The 15,475-nt window shown below is 46.7% G+C and overlaps 1 protein-coding gene and 1 pseudogene across 2 annotated transcripts in view; both read left to right on the plus strand.

The window, feature by feature from the left end:
• The window catches only part of PDE10A (phosphodiesterase 10A), a 569,171-nt gene that overhangs the window by 186,525 nt on the left and 367,171 nt on the right, over nucleotides 1-15,475 (plus strand). The gene's annotated exons all lie outside the window — the stretch shown is intronic.
• LOC131832938 (glutathione S-transferase kappa 1-like) lies at nucleotides 1,965-5,506 on the plus strand (annotated as a pseudogene).

The raw sequence follows: 15,475 nt of genomic DNA on the forward strand, positions 1-15,475 counted from the left end.
CATGCAGGGCTGGATCCCAGGACCCTGGGATCATGAGCAGAGCCGAAGGCAGACCCTTAACCCATTGAGTCACCCAGGCCTCCCAAGAACATGTCATTGTTTTTAATGCCATCCGACCCAGTCTTCTGGGGAAACTGAGAGGGAGAAACCTCTAAGTCCAAGTACAGAATGAAATGATCATGAGATCCGTCCGTGTTTTTATGCAGAAACATGAGAAGGCATCTCTTTTCACTTTAGCTAAAAGTATAAATTAGAAGTAGAGCGTAAGATTTCTGAGCCAGAAAATCAATTACAAAACAATGAAAAGTTTGAAAGCCTCAAGTAGTTAGCATCTTTTTTAGTCAAAATTGCATGTTATATAATCTTTCCACGGCTGCATGAAAAGGGCCCTGAATCACATTTCGTTCTCACAGGTCTCCAGAGTTCTGCAGAGACAGGATGATTCTACATGCCTGGCTCACTGTTAAACACACGTATATCCATTTATTTGTCACCATCTCTGCATCTGTCTTGAAATACTCCCAAAGGGCTGCTCCTGTCGGGAAGGGGAGGTGGAGTCCCTGCAGAGACAGCCCTTGTGGGCTGGTGACTTCATTTCCTGGGTTAGAGAGAATCCCCGCCCGGACAGACTGCCGGCGGGCGGGAAGTGTCGTCCCCGTGACAAATAACACCAGAACGTGAGTGCAGGAAATGCACAACTCGACTGGGTTGCAAAACGAAACGGCAGCGTGCAGCATTGACCGTGATTTGCCCAACGCTTGCGGATTGCCTGGGAGGGTCTCCTGGCCGTGGTCTGCACTGCACGTGGAGCCTTTCAGCCCGGCACTCCGCCCTAGTTCAGTGCCAAATTAAGAGTGAGGTCAAGACGCATCAAACTTCCAGCAAAACCCTTCCAAGGCCTCGTAAGCCGTGTGTAAGTAGGTCACATAAGCCTGGAAGCAGAGGAAGCTATCAAGGCACTTGTGCTCTTTCTAGGCTAAACTTTTATTTTAGGTGAATCGTAGGGAATATCCTGCCACGCACAGGATATGCAAAAGCAGCTAGAAATGAACTTTTCTCGAGGTTCCAGCCATCCTAACCGGTCAGTGATCGAGACTCTGTTTTCTCAGACACACGCGTTCCCTTATGCTTCTCCCGGGGAAGACAGGACAGGGTGGCCGAGGGAACAGGGACCTGCAGGAGGAGAGGTGGAGGGACAGGCTCGACAGTCAGGGTACAGAGTCGCTGTTGTGTACCTACTGATATTTTACTGAATCTGCCCCGAAAAGATTTTTCTTGCACTTTCAAAGGAGATGTTTTAGAAAACTAAACTAGATCTTAAAACCTGAAATGGAAAGTTGTCAACAAATTGCTTCTCCGTTTAAATTAATCGCAATGGAATATAACAAAAGTTATATCTAAACTCTGCAGGTTTTTCCAAAGAGGGTAATAAATCCTAGTAACCTCGCTCTTTCGATGTTTGGTTTTTGTTTGTTTTTTCTTGCAAACAGATTTTAACACTACAGCATATTTAAACCAGTGTGATCTTCCTAAATGGACTTATGGTATCTCTCATTTCTCGAGAGCGTATGAGGAACGTGCTAATATTCCTTATTTTCCAGGTGGTAGGACTGAGATTCAAAACAGTACGGAAAATGCCCAAAGGCAACAGGAAGTGTCAGGGCAAGGACGCAGAGCCCGGGTCTTTCTGTGGCGGAGTCAGACAGTTTAAACCGTCTGTGGTGCTCTGGCCACAAGCAAACGTCGCGGTTCTCCTGGGTTTTCTCCTACCGTCTGCCCTGAACTGAGTTTGCTTCGTGACGGCCGCGTCTCGTGCGGCAGGTGTAGAGGCGCGTCTCACTCCGGCCCCCGCCGCTGAGGGATCCTGGGCCTCTGCTTCCTTGCGTGTAAAATGGGGAATAACAAAATGGGAAGGAGTATTTCTACCCTCGTGATCGTCGTCGAGATGAGAATGCCCACGGTGCATGGCTGGCACAGCACCTGGACGTGGGAAGCCTCACGAAGAGACGCTTTTACTACGTGCAAAAGGTTTCCTGTGCCTCCAGCTCGTGCTGGATGAAGTAGAAGGCGCGATACTGAGGTCATTGTGGGGCGAGTCGTGCCCGGCCACGGAGGCGCGGCTGGCGCTGCTGTGTGGCCCCGTGCTATCCGGCCAGACGGGGCAGAAGCCTGTGCGACGACCAGCGGTGTGAAGTGTGTAAACGAAGCCCCCGATGAAAGGAGCAGCACGTGGAATTGTTGGGAAAAAACATGACGGTGAGGTCTTTAAGGAGAGAAGAAATTTAGGTGAGCTGGTGCCAGTGGGGAGAGTGCGTGCCAGTGACGGGGGGCGGGGGGGCATGTCCACAGACGTGGAGGTGGGGGCGCCGCGGGGCTCCCGTCTGGGAACCGGGGCAACGCGCCCGCAGCTCAGGAGAGCCGCTGCGGCCTGCACGGCCTCACCACATGTGGGTCAGTGAGTCACCGGAGTTGGGACCAAGCCTTGCGTTAGTCTGTGGCCGATGTTTGGCATCAACAATTTCCTTTTTTCTCGTTCCCAGCCTTTAAAAGCCTGTGTCGTGGCTGGATTTGGTTCCTTTTTATTTTTCTTTGGTTTTTCTTCCTCCTCCTGCTTTTTCTTTCTTCTGTCCCTCACTTCCCTCTTACTCTCTTTCGTGTGTGTGTGTGTGTGTGTGTGTGTCTGGGGAGTCTGCACGCCTGACGTCAGCAACAGGACCGAGGGGCACCTGCTGTTTGGGTGCAGACGGACAGACACTGTCCCGGAGCCGGTTGAGAGAGACGAGTCTATGCCCCTCAGAAAAGAGGCGCTAAGTATTTGCCCGAGGACAGCTGTGTGAGTGACAAGGCATTTCCCAGACTAAAGTGACCCAAGAAAAAAAAAGTGTTGTGAACTTTTCATAGAGTTTTGCTGACTGACTTTTAATCATTACCTATTCGTGTTCTGATTCACTGGATTTGTCTAGATCCGTTGTATGATGGGATTGTAAAGTCGAGTCGCGGAACAGGCCTGCGGAACGGGAAATTGGTTCCTCGGGTCTCCTCCACCCCCACCATCTTTTCTTTAAAATGTTTCTGAGATCGAACGTCGGGTGACCACGGATACGAAGTCGCAATGAGTTCTGAGAAAGCGTCGCCGGGAAAGGCCGTGCAGTGGGTTTCCACGAGGAATAAGCGCACCGCTGGTCACCTCCTAGGCAGCCGGTTCCTTCTTACCACAGACGGTAGTGCTAGCCACACGGTGGGATGTATTTTTTAAATAATTATATTATAATGTCCATCCCATTTTTCTTTGGAAAGTAGTATTTCTCTAACTGCTGTAGTAATTAGAACAGCCATAATAAATACACATTTACTTTCTAGACAGATTCATGACTTGCGTCAAAACACCAAGCTTTTTCTGTCCATAACGACTGAACCAGCTTTTTCAGTCCCCTTGTGACCTGGCCTCCTAACCTCGTGCTGATCGCTTCCAGTTTAAAGAACAGCCAGGCTCACGTACCCAGCCAAGCCGAGGGGAATGAGAAACACGCTTTACAAACCACGGTGGACCCAGCAGGCAGGATGCCGGTGACCAGCCGACAGAGTCAAGAGAACCAGCGGAACGGGGGAGTCTCGTCGTCAAGCACAGACCTAGGTCCCCTGGCTGCCCAAGGGCACACTTGACTTTTTTCACACGGGCAGATTTCTGTCACTTCTACATCCCTTCGCCGTGGTGGGACATGTCATTTCATTCCAGAGTCCCGTCTTGCCTCTCAGGCGTCTTGGGCAGCTTGAGGGGAACCTGTCTTAGCAGCAGAGCAGGAGCGGGCTGTGGTGCCAGCCACAACCGCAGACTCCAAGCCCATGACCTGGGTCGCTTCTCTGCCACTTGTCAGCTGGGGGACCTGGGACAAGTCCCTAAGTGTCTGTGAACTCAGTGTTCTCACTTTAAAATGATCATGAGAACGTCGGCATTGAGCGATTAGGTAAAACGAGGGGTGATGTGAGGGAGCAACAGGTGAGCCCCGCAAGTGCCCCCAGTCCAGGAGGGGGGATCCCTCGAGCTGAGTCTTCTGGACGCATCCTGCGAAGTGGTCGGCGCACACACACACCACTCAGCTCTTCAGTCAACAGTATTTCCTGAAACCGCACGAGCCGGCGCAATGGGAGAAGCACGGGGAGGGCCATGCCGTGCAGCAGCCCTGGGGCTCAGGAACCACTCGCTCCGGCCTTGACTTTCTCATCTTTAAAGTGGGGTAGTCGAATGAATCATAGTTTGAAGGAGGGAGCGAGGCCTGCGGGAAGGGAAGGGGGAGGAGGAGGAAGGAAACATGCCAAGGTTGGAAGAAGTGCTTCCGCTGAACTCTGAGTCTGCATGAGACAAAAGCCACATGTTTTCCTAACCCAGAATGTGACCACAGAGGAGAACCGTGTGTTTCTAAGTTAAGTTGCCTAATTCAACCTAAAGGAAAGAAAATTCAGAACACATTCTTCTAAAGGGAGCAGTCATGGTGGTGGAAACCAATGCCCTTTGGAAATCCACATATTTATTTACTTGACAGAGAGAGGCACAGTGAGAGAGGGAACACAAGCAGGGGGAGCGGGAGAGGGAGAAGCAGGCTTCCCGTTGAGCAGGGAGCCCGATGTGGGGCTCGATCCCAGGACCCTGGGATCATGTCCTGAGCTGAAGACAGCTGCTTAACTGACAGGTGCCCCTGTAAGTGAGTTTTCAGAGGTACTTGAATGTCATTTTCCGGTGACCGCACTGAATGACCCGGGAGAGAGTAAGAGAGTGGCTGGCCTCCATATGCCGTGTTCTCGGCCGTGAGACAATAGTGGAGGAAGAATCAATTAAATGACCATGAAAGTTTAGTCCCGGAAAGGAACTGGGTGCCGCTGTGGCCTGCCCCCCCCACCCGCCACACGCACCTGAGGGCGCTGTCCTGTCACGCGCTGCCCCCTGCCTCTGGCCTGGTTCTAGGTCCTGTGCTGCTCTAGGAACATCTGGAACAAGCCAGGAGCTGCACCTGAGCCTCATGGCACCGATCACGGGAGACAGACACGAGCCACCAGCTCTGGTTCCCCACACTGCCCTGGGACAGCATGTCCACACTCCTGTCCAGTTCCCCCAAGACTGCTTCTCTGTGATCGCTGCAAAGGGAAGCTTCTCGGCCAGCGATTCCTCATTGCTGTAGTCCTGGAGATGCTAGAGAAAGTGTCCAGCGAGCTATGGATGTGCGTCTGGTCATCTTGGAACCCCAGGCCATCCTGGCCACTGCAGAGAAGGCTGGCATGTTTCCAGAACAAGCCCAAACTCCTCTGGGAAAGATCTCCACACCAAAGGTGAAGAACCAGCTCAAGGAGACCACCCACTCAGCCTGGGAACATGGGGCCTTTGGGCTGCCTGTCACTGTGGCCCCACTGGATGGCCAAATCCACCTGCTAGTGGGCTCTGGAGTTGTTGGCACACCTTCTGGGAGAGAAGGGGGTGGGCCCTGTGCCTCCAGCCATACATACCAGACTTTAGGGATGGCCGGGGGAGAGCAAAACTACTGAAGGAGAAAAGCAGTCCGCCTGCTTACCCTTCTTCTGTGGCGCGACATTAGGACTCTGGTTCCCCGTGTGGCAGAGGCCCCTCTGCAGCTGTGCGGGATGGCGGGGCACCGTCGGCCGTTCCTCTCATGGCTGCTCCTCATCCGTGCCTCTCCAGTGCTTCTCGAGAGCCACAAACTCTGCTTTCCCTCAGAATAAACCGAATGCCATCATGCATTTAAGAAAAATCAATTAAATTCCAACAGGAGAGAGCTTTGTGACGGATGCTCTAGCTGGACTGCCTGACACGGGAAGCGGAGAACATGAAATAATTTAGGAGGTATCTTGCTCTTGAAAAGGAAATCATGTCTACAAACCATAGGAGACTCTTAGCTCTAGGGAACAAACCGAGGGGGGCAGGGGTGACTCGGGGATGGGCATGAGGGAGGCACGTGACGGAAAGAGCGCGGGGTGTTCTCTGCAACTGATGGTCACTGACCTGTACCGCCAGAACTAATAATACATTACATTGAATTTAAATAATTTTACTTTAAAAAGAAAATATTTGTGGGAAAGAGTCATGGGATTAAATCGCATATGCTTTATTCTAGAATCAGAATCACTTTACGTGCAAAATTATCAAAGGAATATTAGCCTTGGCTCAACACATTTTTACCAATGCGTGCAACTGAGCACAAAATAATTGTACGAGAGATGAAGCAGAAGGGAAATAAAACCAGGGCTGCGTCCTGACGTGGCTTAGAGCTCACTTCTCAGCCCACGTCAATTACGGTTTAATAAAAGTGAAAAAGACGAGAGAAGGAAAATAATTAAATCCACTGTGTAAGCGCAGGGACCTACGTGATCTGGACACCTCCTCAGACTGGTCTGGATCTTATTTTTCCCCACATCGTCACTGAGAAGATTGGATGAGTTCACCTTGAGGGAAAATCTTTCCAAATGTTGCTATTTCGTGATGGTCTGATGGGTGAAAAATACCGTCAGCGGGAAACTGTCTTCAGAGACCCATGAATGAGGTTTGCACGTGACACACTAACCCTTCATCTTCTTTTCTTCACATCGGGAGTCGGTTTGTGCGTTTGTGGCCACATCGCCACAGAATGGAAGCAGACAAACCAAGGTCTCAGCGGTCCTTTTCCTCCTTGAGAGAAAAGCAAAGCACCCTGTCCTGGACCCCAGCAAGTGATGTTTTGGCCCTGAAAAGCAGGCAGGTCTTCGCTCGCCCTGATCTCATCTCCTGCCAAGTGGGAATCGACCCGAGAAATTTAGCGCGTCCCACACGTCTGTCCGTGGCGTTGACTTTGCCGTTGGGTCAGGAAGCTCAACTGTCAGGAGGTAGCCCAGGAAACATGACTAGCATCTGAGGTTATTAAAGATACATTTATTTATTTCAGAGACAGAGAGCAGGGCAAGGGGCAGCGGGAGAGAGAGAACCCCCAGCAGACTCCCCACTAGTGCAGAGCCCAACGTGGGGCCTGAACCCCGGACCCTGAGATCATGACCTGAGCCAAAGCCAAGAGCTGGACACTCAAATGGCTAAGTCCTCTCCCTCCGGTACCCCCTCGTCTTTAAAATGTATTTTTGGACATGTCCCAGAAGAGTTTCTCTCCTTCACCCGGACAGATCTGCTCTAATGTCAAGGTCTCTCAGCCGCTGTGGCATTCTGCTACGGGTTCCCTCCAGGTTGTTCCTGGCCTTACGAGGAGGGCACTGGGCTCCCAGCAGCCGTTACTCTGCCGGCGGCCGACACCCCGTGGGCATCAGATCACACTGTCTCCTCAGATGTCTGCATTTACAGTCATTTAAATCTACCTGATATCATTTTATTTTTCTGTAAGTAAATGAATGTTTTTCAGAACTTCATGATGTGGTAATGAGAAGTAGAATCAGACTTCAAGGCAACAAATAACATGCCTCGCTAGAATAAGCAACTTTGAACAAACCAGATTGTGCAACAATGTTGCCTTATTAAATAAGGGACATTTTTTTCATTGGAAAATCAAGTCAGGGAAACATAAAAACCTAATCTTAAGTACTTAATTTCAAGACAGTTTGGTGTCTGCTGTAATCTTCTAACTATTGTTCCTGATGATGACTTGGGTGAAGAATATACTTATCAAAGAAAAAATGTATATGATGAGAGTTCAGTTTTCTGCCATGTTTTAGAAAACCACAAATAAACTTGATAATTATTAGAAATCAAAATGAGCATATCATTTTTTTGGGAAAAAAAATCCACCTTGTAAAGTTGTGAATTCCCTCTAAATTATTTTATAAATCACTATTCCAATAAACAGATGAAAATTATTTTTTAACAAGATAAGGTGATTTTAAAGGTCACATGGCAAAATAAATACATTGAAGATTGCCCTACCAGATATTAAAACATATTACAAAACCTCACTAATTAAAACAATGATGAAGGCATATGATATACCTAGTCAACGCAAGAGAACAGAAAGACCAGAAATGGACCCAAATACAGGAGAGAATTTTGTATCCCCTGAAAAGACTAGTTAATAAACAGTGTTGGAAAATATTGTTGCCATCTAGAAGAAGCTATACATGGATCAATATTTCATGCTGGGGGAGCCTGGGTGGCTAAGTTGATTAGGCAGCTGCCTTTGGCTCAGGTCATGATCTCAGGGTCCTGGGATCGAGCCCCGCATCGGGCTCTCTGCTCAGCAGGGAGTCTGCTTCTCCCTCTCCCTCTGCCTGCCTCTCTGCCTACTTGGGCTATTTCTCTGTGAAATAAATAAATAAAATATAAAAAGAATTCTGCTGTACCCCAGGATAAATTCAAAATGAATAAAAAATTTAATTTTTTTTCAAAATGAAATCACAGAAATACTAAAAGAAACATAAGAATTCTCTTATAAACCCAGCGAAGTAATGGCCTACTTATATTTCAAAATTCAGAAGCCATCAAAGATAGGACCGATACATTTAACTTCATTTAAAAGCAAAACTTCTGCAACAAACACTAAACAAAGTAAAACAATAGGGAGGGAAATGGAGAAGAAATTCTCAGCCCCCACAAATCAACCAGAAAAATAATAATAGAAGAAAGAAAGTGGCCACAAAGGATACGAACACCGAATTCACAGAAAAGGAAATGATAGTGACCCATACACGCAGGAACGATACTCAGCCTTCCCAGTGAGGCACCATTTTTCATGTGAGACTTGAAAACAAGAAGATTTTTTTAAGATTTTATTTATTTATTTATTTATTTATTTAATTTTATTTTTTTTTAATTTTTTATTTTTTTATAAACATGTATTTTTATCCCCAGGGGTATAGGTCTGTGAATCGCCAGGTTTACACACTTCACAGCACTCACCAAAGAGATTTTATTTATTTATTTGACAGAATGAGATCACAAGCAGGCAGAGAGGCAGGCAGAGAGAGAGAGAGGGGGAAGCAGGCTCCCCGCCGAGCAGAGAGCCCGATGCGGGGCTCGATCCCAGGACCCCGAGATCATGACCGGAGCCAAAGGCAGAGACTTAACCCTCTGAGCCACCCAGGTGCCCCTAAGCAGATATTTTTGAAGTAGGAATTCTGCTGGAGAAAAATGCTTCTGGACACCTCCGTTTTCCCAAAAGAACTTTCCCAGTTTTTTGGATGTTGAAATTTAAGAATCATTTTCCTGACATTTCTAGCATTACCTTATTGTCAGAGAGTATTTTCAGGTTTTCCCCCAGAGCTGGTTCATTTGCTGTTAGTTGAGTCATTGGGTTCCATCCAGGGCTCGATTTCTCTAGGGTGTGGGGTCCAAGTTCCCCTGGAACTTGCCTGGGGACAGGAACTCCAGCACCCTGGAAAGCCAGTCTTGTGCGTGCACAGCGACAGACTAAGTGGCAGGAAGGGGGCGGTTGGAAGACGGGCTCCAGCATCTCGGTGCACGCGTTCCTGCTTCTGCCAGGCCCTTCCAAAGTGCTGAACGAGCGGCTGAGGGCGGGCGCTCTGGAGACCCCGTCTCCACCCGGCCTCCTCTTCCAGATGTGGGGCGCTTCCTTCCCTCCCCTGATCGCGCCATCCGTTTCCTCTAGCCCGCGGTTCCCAAGTCCGAACGGCGGTTTCTCAGCCATTCTTCCAAGTTACTAGGGACAGAACAGCTTTGACGCGTGTTTGATAAGGAAGACTAGACACTCTGCTTTTTGTGCTGTATTTTCAGGAAAAGAGGGATTCTAACAGCCATGTCTTGGAGTGGTGATAGAAGGAGCCTGATGGAGAGAAGTCCCTGAGAAAGACTTGTTTACTCACACTGCTTGTCCCCGAGACACCCGGCTGTGTGACCCTTTTAAACACCTCATTTCCCCAGGGCAGGTGTTTATATTACAAGTCTTACCAGGAAGTTTAATTAAGGTGATAACTTGTAATTATTATTTTACAATATGGTGAGAGTCAGGACCCTATTAGCATAAAATAATAATTGCTACTAAGAGGTTTCAGGAAAAGTACAGCTTCTCACGAGCAAACACAGAAAGACTCAGGGCTTGGTCCTTCCCATCACAGGTCCGGGGCGGGGGGCTGCCACACGCCAGCTTCATCTGGGTTTCTGGGAGTGGCGGGCGTGAGGACATCTGAAGAGAAGCCTCATAGAAGAAGAAAAATATTCATAGGAATTTATTTCTGCTTTGCCCTATCACTTCCAGAGTGGAGAGTGGAGGGAATTAGGGCTGGCCATGTCTTTTTTCTTACTTTCTTTCCTATCTAAGGTAGAGGAAGAACATTTCTAAGGCATGGATCTGGTCTTTTTCTTCTACCGCTCCCAGCTTTTGGGTTCACATTAAAAACAACAAAAACCACACAAATATTTTCAGTTAGATATTTTTTTTCTTTTTTTGGACAGGGCATGGCGATCTTTATTTTTATTTCCAGTTTTATTGGGGGTATAATTAAACATACAATTGTACAATATTTAAATTAAAAAGTGATTTGTAAGAAAATACAGAGGATTTTTTTTGTTAAGTGACCATTAATACATACTGTTTTACTAAAGCACGTGGTATAACTCATCATACCTCACTGACATAAACATGAAAAATCAACCTTGATTACCAGATGTCCACTCTTCCTAGTGATGAAGGATACGGATCGTCATAGCTTGATTGCCGTCATTCTGTAATTCACAGCACTTCTAAAACCTCTTTTTTTCCACTCCTGAAACCGATTCCCATTAATAATGGCTCCAAGGAAGCAAGTCTCCTAAGACAGCTGTGAATTTTTATTGTCGTATACTTGTTGCAAACTGCCCTGTGGTTTTACTAGAGCACAGTTAGTCTTTCTAGAACTTCAAATACTGTGTATTAAGTAAGCATGTCTGTCTACAAAAAACTTTTACTCCCCGGGGCTTCTGTTCAAGTTTAAAAATAACCTTTTGTTATTGAAACAAAAATTTACTTTTTATAATTTCGGTAAAAAAACTTCAAGACAGAGGCCACCTGAGAGAAGCTTCTTCACTGTGCCCAGAAAGCCTACTTCTAGAAGGATTAACCGATGTGACGTGAGGCAGATGTTCAGATAGGAGTAAAATGTCTGCATTCTTTTTTTAAAAAATTTTTTAAAAGATTTTATTTATTTATTTGACAGAGATCACAAGTAGGCAGAGAGGCAGGCAGAGAGAGGAAGGGAAGCAGGCTCTCTGCTGAGCAGAGAGCCCGATGCAGGGCTCGATCCCAGGACCCTGGTATCATGACCTGAGCCGAAGGCAGAGGCCTAACCCACTGAACCACCCAGGCTCCTCAAAATATCTGTATTTTTGACCCCAAAAGGGCGATCGGCTAAGTGCTCTACGTATGTCCTTTAATTAATTCTTGAACGAAGACGATGAGTAAGGTACTGTTCCTACTGCCACCCCACAGGGCAGCCAGCGGGGGCTCACAGAGGCCAGGCGGCCGGCCTGTGATCTCAGGGGCTGCAGAGGTCTGCGTCTGAAATCCATATGCTTAGCTACCAAAATAAGAGTTTTATACACACACACACACACACACACGTATACCCGTATGTATCACATCTGTAATATGTATATACATGTATTATATATACATATATCTAAATGGGTGTATATATGTATATGTATGTTTTGGTTGCCCAGATCTATAAGAAGTGTTGTGTTAAAGTTTAAATTACCTATTTCTAGGACGACTTCTAAAGCCATGTGTGCCTCCGACAGCATACGGGTTAATATCGGTCCGTTTCAAGAACATAGCTCTTCTCTTTATACTGGGAAAGTGTTCTACTCTGGATTGTTTTCTGGGAAAATACTTTCACTCTGGGTTTCAAATACAATGGAAGCTCAGTTCCGCACTCCCTTAGTAGGCACCAACTGTGTACCAGACCCTGGGTTCCATACGTGAGCGACCTCCAGCACTTCCAGGAGCCCAGGACCCCGCAGGGAGAGCAGTTAGAACATCCGCAGGGGAAGACGGGGTTCGGCTGGTGGCTGAGACAGCCAGCTAGGTTGGCAGGATCCTATCCATAGTCCGTAGCCACGCAGCTGGCGGTGCTCAGGCTTGCTTTCTCTCACGTCAGCACCACGTTAGAACCTATATACCCGGCACTGTGAAATTCCGGAAATTTCATGGTAGTTCGAGAAAAAGAGGGAGCCCTAATGATAGACATCTCATGTGACCTATTTGACAAAGGGACTGCGTATTTATTTTATTTTTTAAAAATTGTTTATTTATCTTTCTGAGATAGAGAAAGCGAGAGCATGCACACAAGTGGGGGTTGTGGGCAGAGGGAGAGGCGGACTCTCCACGGGCGCTGCCTACTGCAATCACGTACCTTCCTAGTTTCACACTTGGGGGTTGACTAAGAAAATGAATTAGATTTCCACGCTTCCGTGGAAGTTCTTCACTATATATAAACTATATAGTTTTTATATATATATATATATAGTTCTTCACTGCTGTCTGCGTTCTTATTTCTAGTGAATTGTTACTATGCTTACCTCAGTATGAGGGAAATATCCATGACCGATAGTATTTCTGCATTTTTCAGTAAAGCAGCATTGTAAACTCCAAGGAGCACTGCGGATTAGATGAGATTTGGGCACTTAAACGAAGTTGTCCCGAAGTTCCACGTGCCTGCCACCCTCTGTGGAAGTCATGCAGGTGAAACTTAACCAAGTTAGCGTCTGTGGCAGAAAAAACTAAACACTGAAATAAAATCATGTTTCTTCTTTATGAAGGGAAATCTGAAGTTCTTATATTTTTATTGAAAACAAAAACAAAATTCTGCATGTGGCTTAGGAGAAGGAAAGCTGTTTACATGAGCCTTCCACAATGTGAAGTAAAATTCCTCCACGGAATGGCTCTGATAAGACGGCCCCCCTGGTGGCCCTCCCGTCAAAAGCACGGTCCTCTCTCTCGACTTGAGGGGCCCTAGCCCATGGGGAAGCGTGTTCTGCCCACTTAGCCTACGAACTCCCAGTGCATTGATGTTTAGATTTTTTCTTTCTTCTCTTTTCTTTTCTTTTTTCTTCTTTTCTTCTTTCTTTCTTTCTTTCTGTCTTTCTGTCTTTCTTTCTTTCTCTCATTGGATTGATGTTTAAAGTACATTATTTAATTTGCTAACGAGTCACTCCAAAATGGCATCGGCTTACTGATCAAGTTTCTAATGATTCTAATTTGTCTGGGTTTCCTAAAATGCAGGTAATTTAGTTTCTCATATTGTTCAAACAGCATTTCATTGATAATCAATTCAAACATCACTAAAATTTCACCCAAGTGCTGATAACAGGTCTTTTTTTTTTTTTGTAAAATTAGTTTATAGTTGTACACGGATACATATATTTTAATATGTATATATAGCAAATAAATGAACACAATTTTTCCTCATGTGGTTTAAATCTGGTATTGACTTTCCAATAAGAACGAAAGAAAAGCATCCGAGGACGCATGTCTCTAGGTAACATAGCTTAGATGTTAAGTAGCATCTGCTGAAAGGCTCGTTCCTCACAGACATGCAACAAAGATGTTTCTTCTGTCTTGGGGCCCTTTAGTGTCTAAAGGAATGAGTATGTGCAAACTTTAAATATACCTGCAGTGCTATTTTATTAAGACTGTTTTGGGCGTAAATAACAGAACCAATTATATTGGTTATCTCATGCTTGTGTAACAAATGACCCCAAATCCTGAGCGGGAAGTAATATGCCCGTCTCAGGATGACTGTGTCTGAAGTGGCACCGACTGAAGGAAAGGAGGCCAAAGGGAGCTGCCTTGGGAAAAGAAAAACCCTCCAGATGGGCCAAGAGCCTCAATGGAAGTGGAAGTCCCGGGGGTAGGACACACACACACACACACACACACACACACACATCTGTTACACTCTGTTGCCTTGTGAATGCCTACAGTGACCTGACCAACTATTCCCAGTGTGGGGAGAGTGAGCCCCCCAGCCAAGCCCAGACCCGGCCAGCAGGCACCCCTGCTCACCTGCGAGGTCACCCTCGGCCAGGAGGCATAGATCCCAGATTCCCACGGAATTCAGGTCATTCACACACACGTTATTCTCTGCATGAAGCGTGGCTTTCTTCCTCTGTCCCTTCGCTGGCTTGTCTCCCTGCTCTAGAACGGAGCTTGTCCCCCACTTTCCTCCTCTGGCCCGTGCCCTGCCACCCCTCCCCTGCCCTGGCTTCAGCGCTTCCCATCCGTCAGCCTCGCCGCTCCCCACTCAGATCACACTTAGCCCTAAATGGTCGGTTAGAGTGAGATTCTGTGCCTGAACCCCTGACACACGTTCGTCCAGGTAGCTTCCAGAAGTGGCTAATAGATGCTAAGGAAAGAATGAGCCCCTGTTTGAGCTGAAAGTGGGAGGCATTCTGGAGTCAAAAGTGCTCTTTCTCTTCGCTCATCACATTAGAGATGGTCAACACTAAAAGGCAGGAATTTAGAATATGACATTCTTTCAGATGCCAATAACAGTTCTAAAAAACTGGATTTGGGTGGTAGCTGGAATTTTTAGGTATACCAGGAGGGACAGGCACACATAGGCACTTCCCACAGGAAATATCTGGGGTCTGACCAATGTTTTAGGAGCTTTTACAGTTGCCCATTTTGTACTTTTTGTTTCTGAACAACAACTTCACTTGAAGAAATAGTCCATGATGATGATGATGAAGATGATGATGATGGTGATGGTGATGATGGTGGTGATGGTCATGATGGTGATGGTGGTGACAATGGTGACAGCTATGTCTTTCTTGAGGACTTCGTACCAAATTCACATCTCATGTGTACTAGCTCTATTGTGCATTAACTCATTTATTCATAGACGCCTAACAAGATTGGTACTCGGTTCATCAAAGGGGAACTGAGTCAGAAGGGAGTTAAATAACTTGGCTACATCGCGCAGTGGCAATGGCAGATATTAGAAAACCAAACCAGAGTCCATGAATTGAGCCACACTTTGCTGGTTCTCCAGCTGGTCCCTTAGGATGATGTAATTCTATTTCCTAATCATGGTGCGTCTTCCGTGGTGGGTCAGATCACACCCACACAAGTGGAGTCGGTGCTCAGTTTTCAACACTGGGCTTCTTGAACCTCTGTCATAGCTCTACACCTATTTTCTGCTGTAAGTTTTGCCCCTTGCCAGGTAACAGTTCATGTATTTAACTTTTTGGCATGGGCAAGAAGACATAAATATTTCTGTCATGTCTTCAACAGTGAAATAACAGTGGTGGTTTTTGTGCAACCAGCATCTCTGAAGGACATGGGAAGGCAAATATTTGAAAGGGGGGGTTAGGGCAGACCTTAGGGAGCATTTGGGTGCATTCACATTACACTGTTAGAAACCACACAACAAAAGGCAAGCACAGAGCTGAGACCACATCTCCCCCTCTCTCCTAGAGCCTGAGGTGGCTTAGCACTTAGTATTGTCTAATGGTTTCTGTGTCCATTTGCATGGCAAGATCCATCTCAACACTTCTGTGTTC

The sequence above is a fragment of the Mustela lutreola genome, chromosome 6, assembly GCF_030435805.1.
Source record: "Mustela lutreola isolate mMusLut2 chromosome 6, mMusLut2.pri, whole genome shotgun sequence".
In the NCBI taxonomy this organism is placed as follows: domain Eukaryota; kingdom Metazoa; phylum Chordata; class Mammalia; order Carnivora; family Mustelidae; genus Mustela; species Mustela lutreola.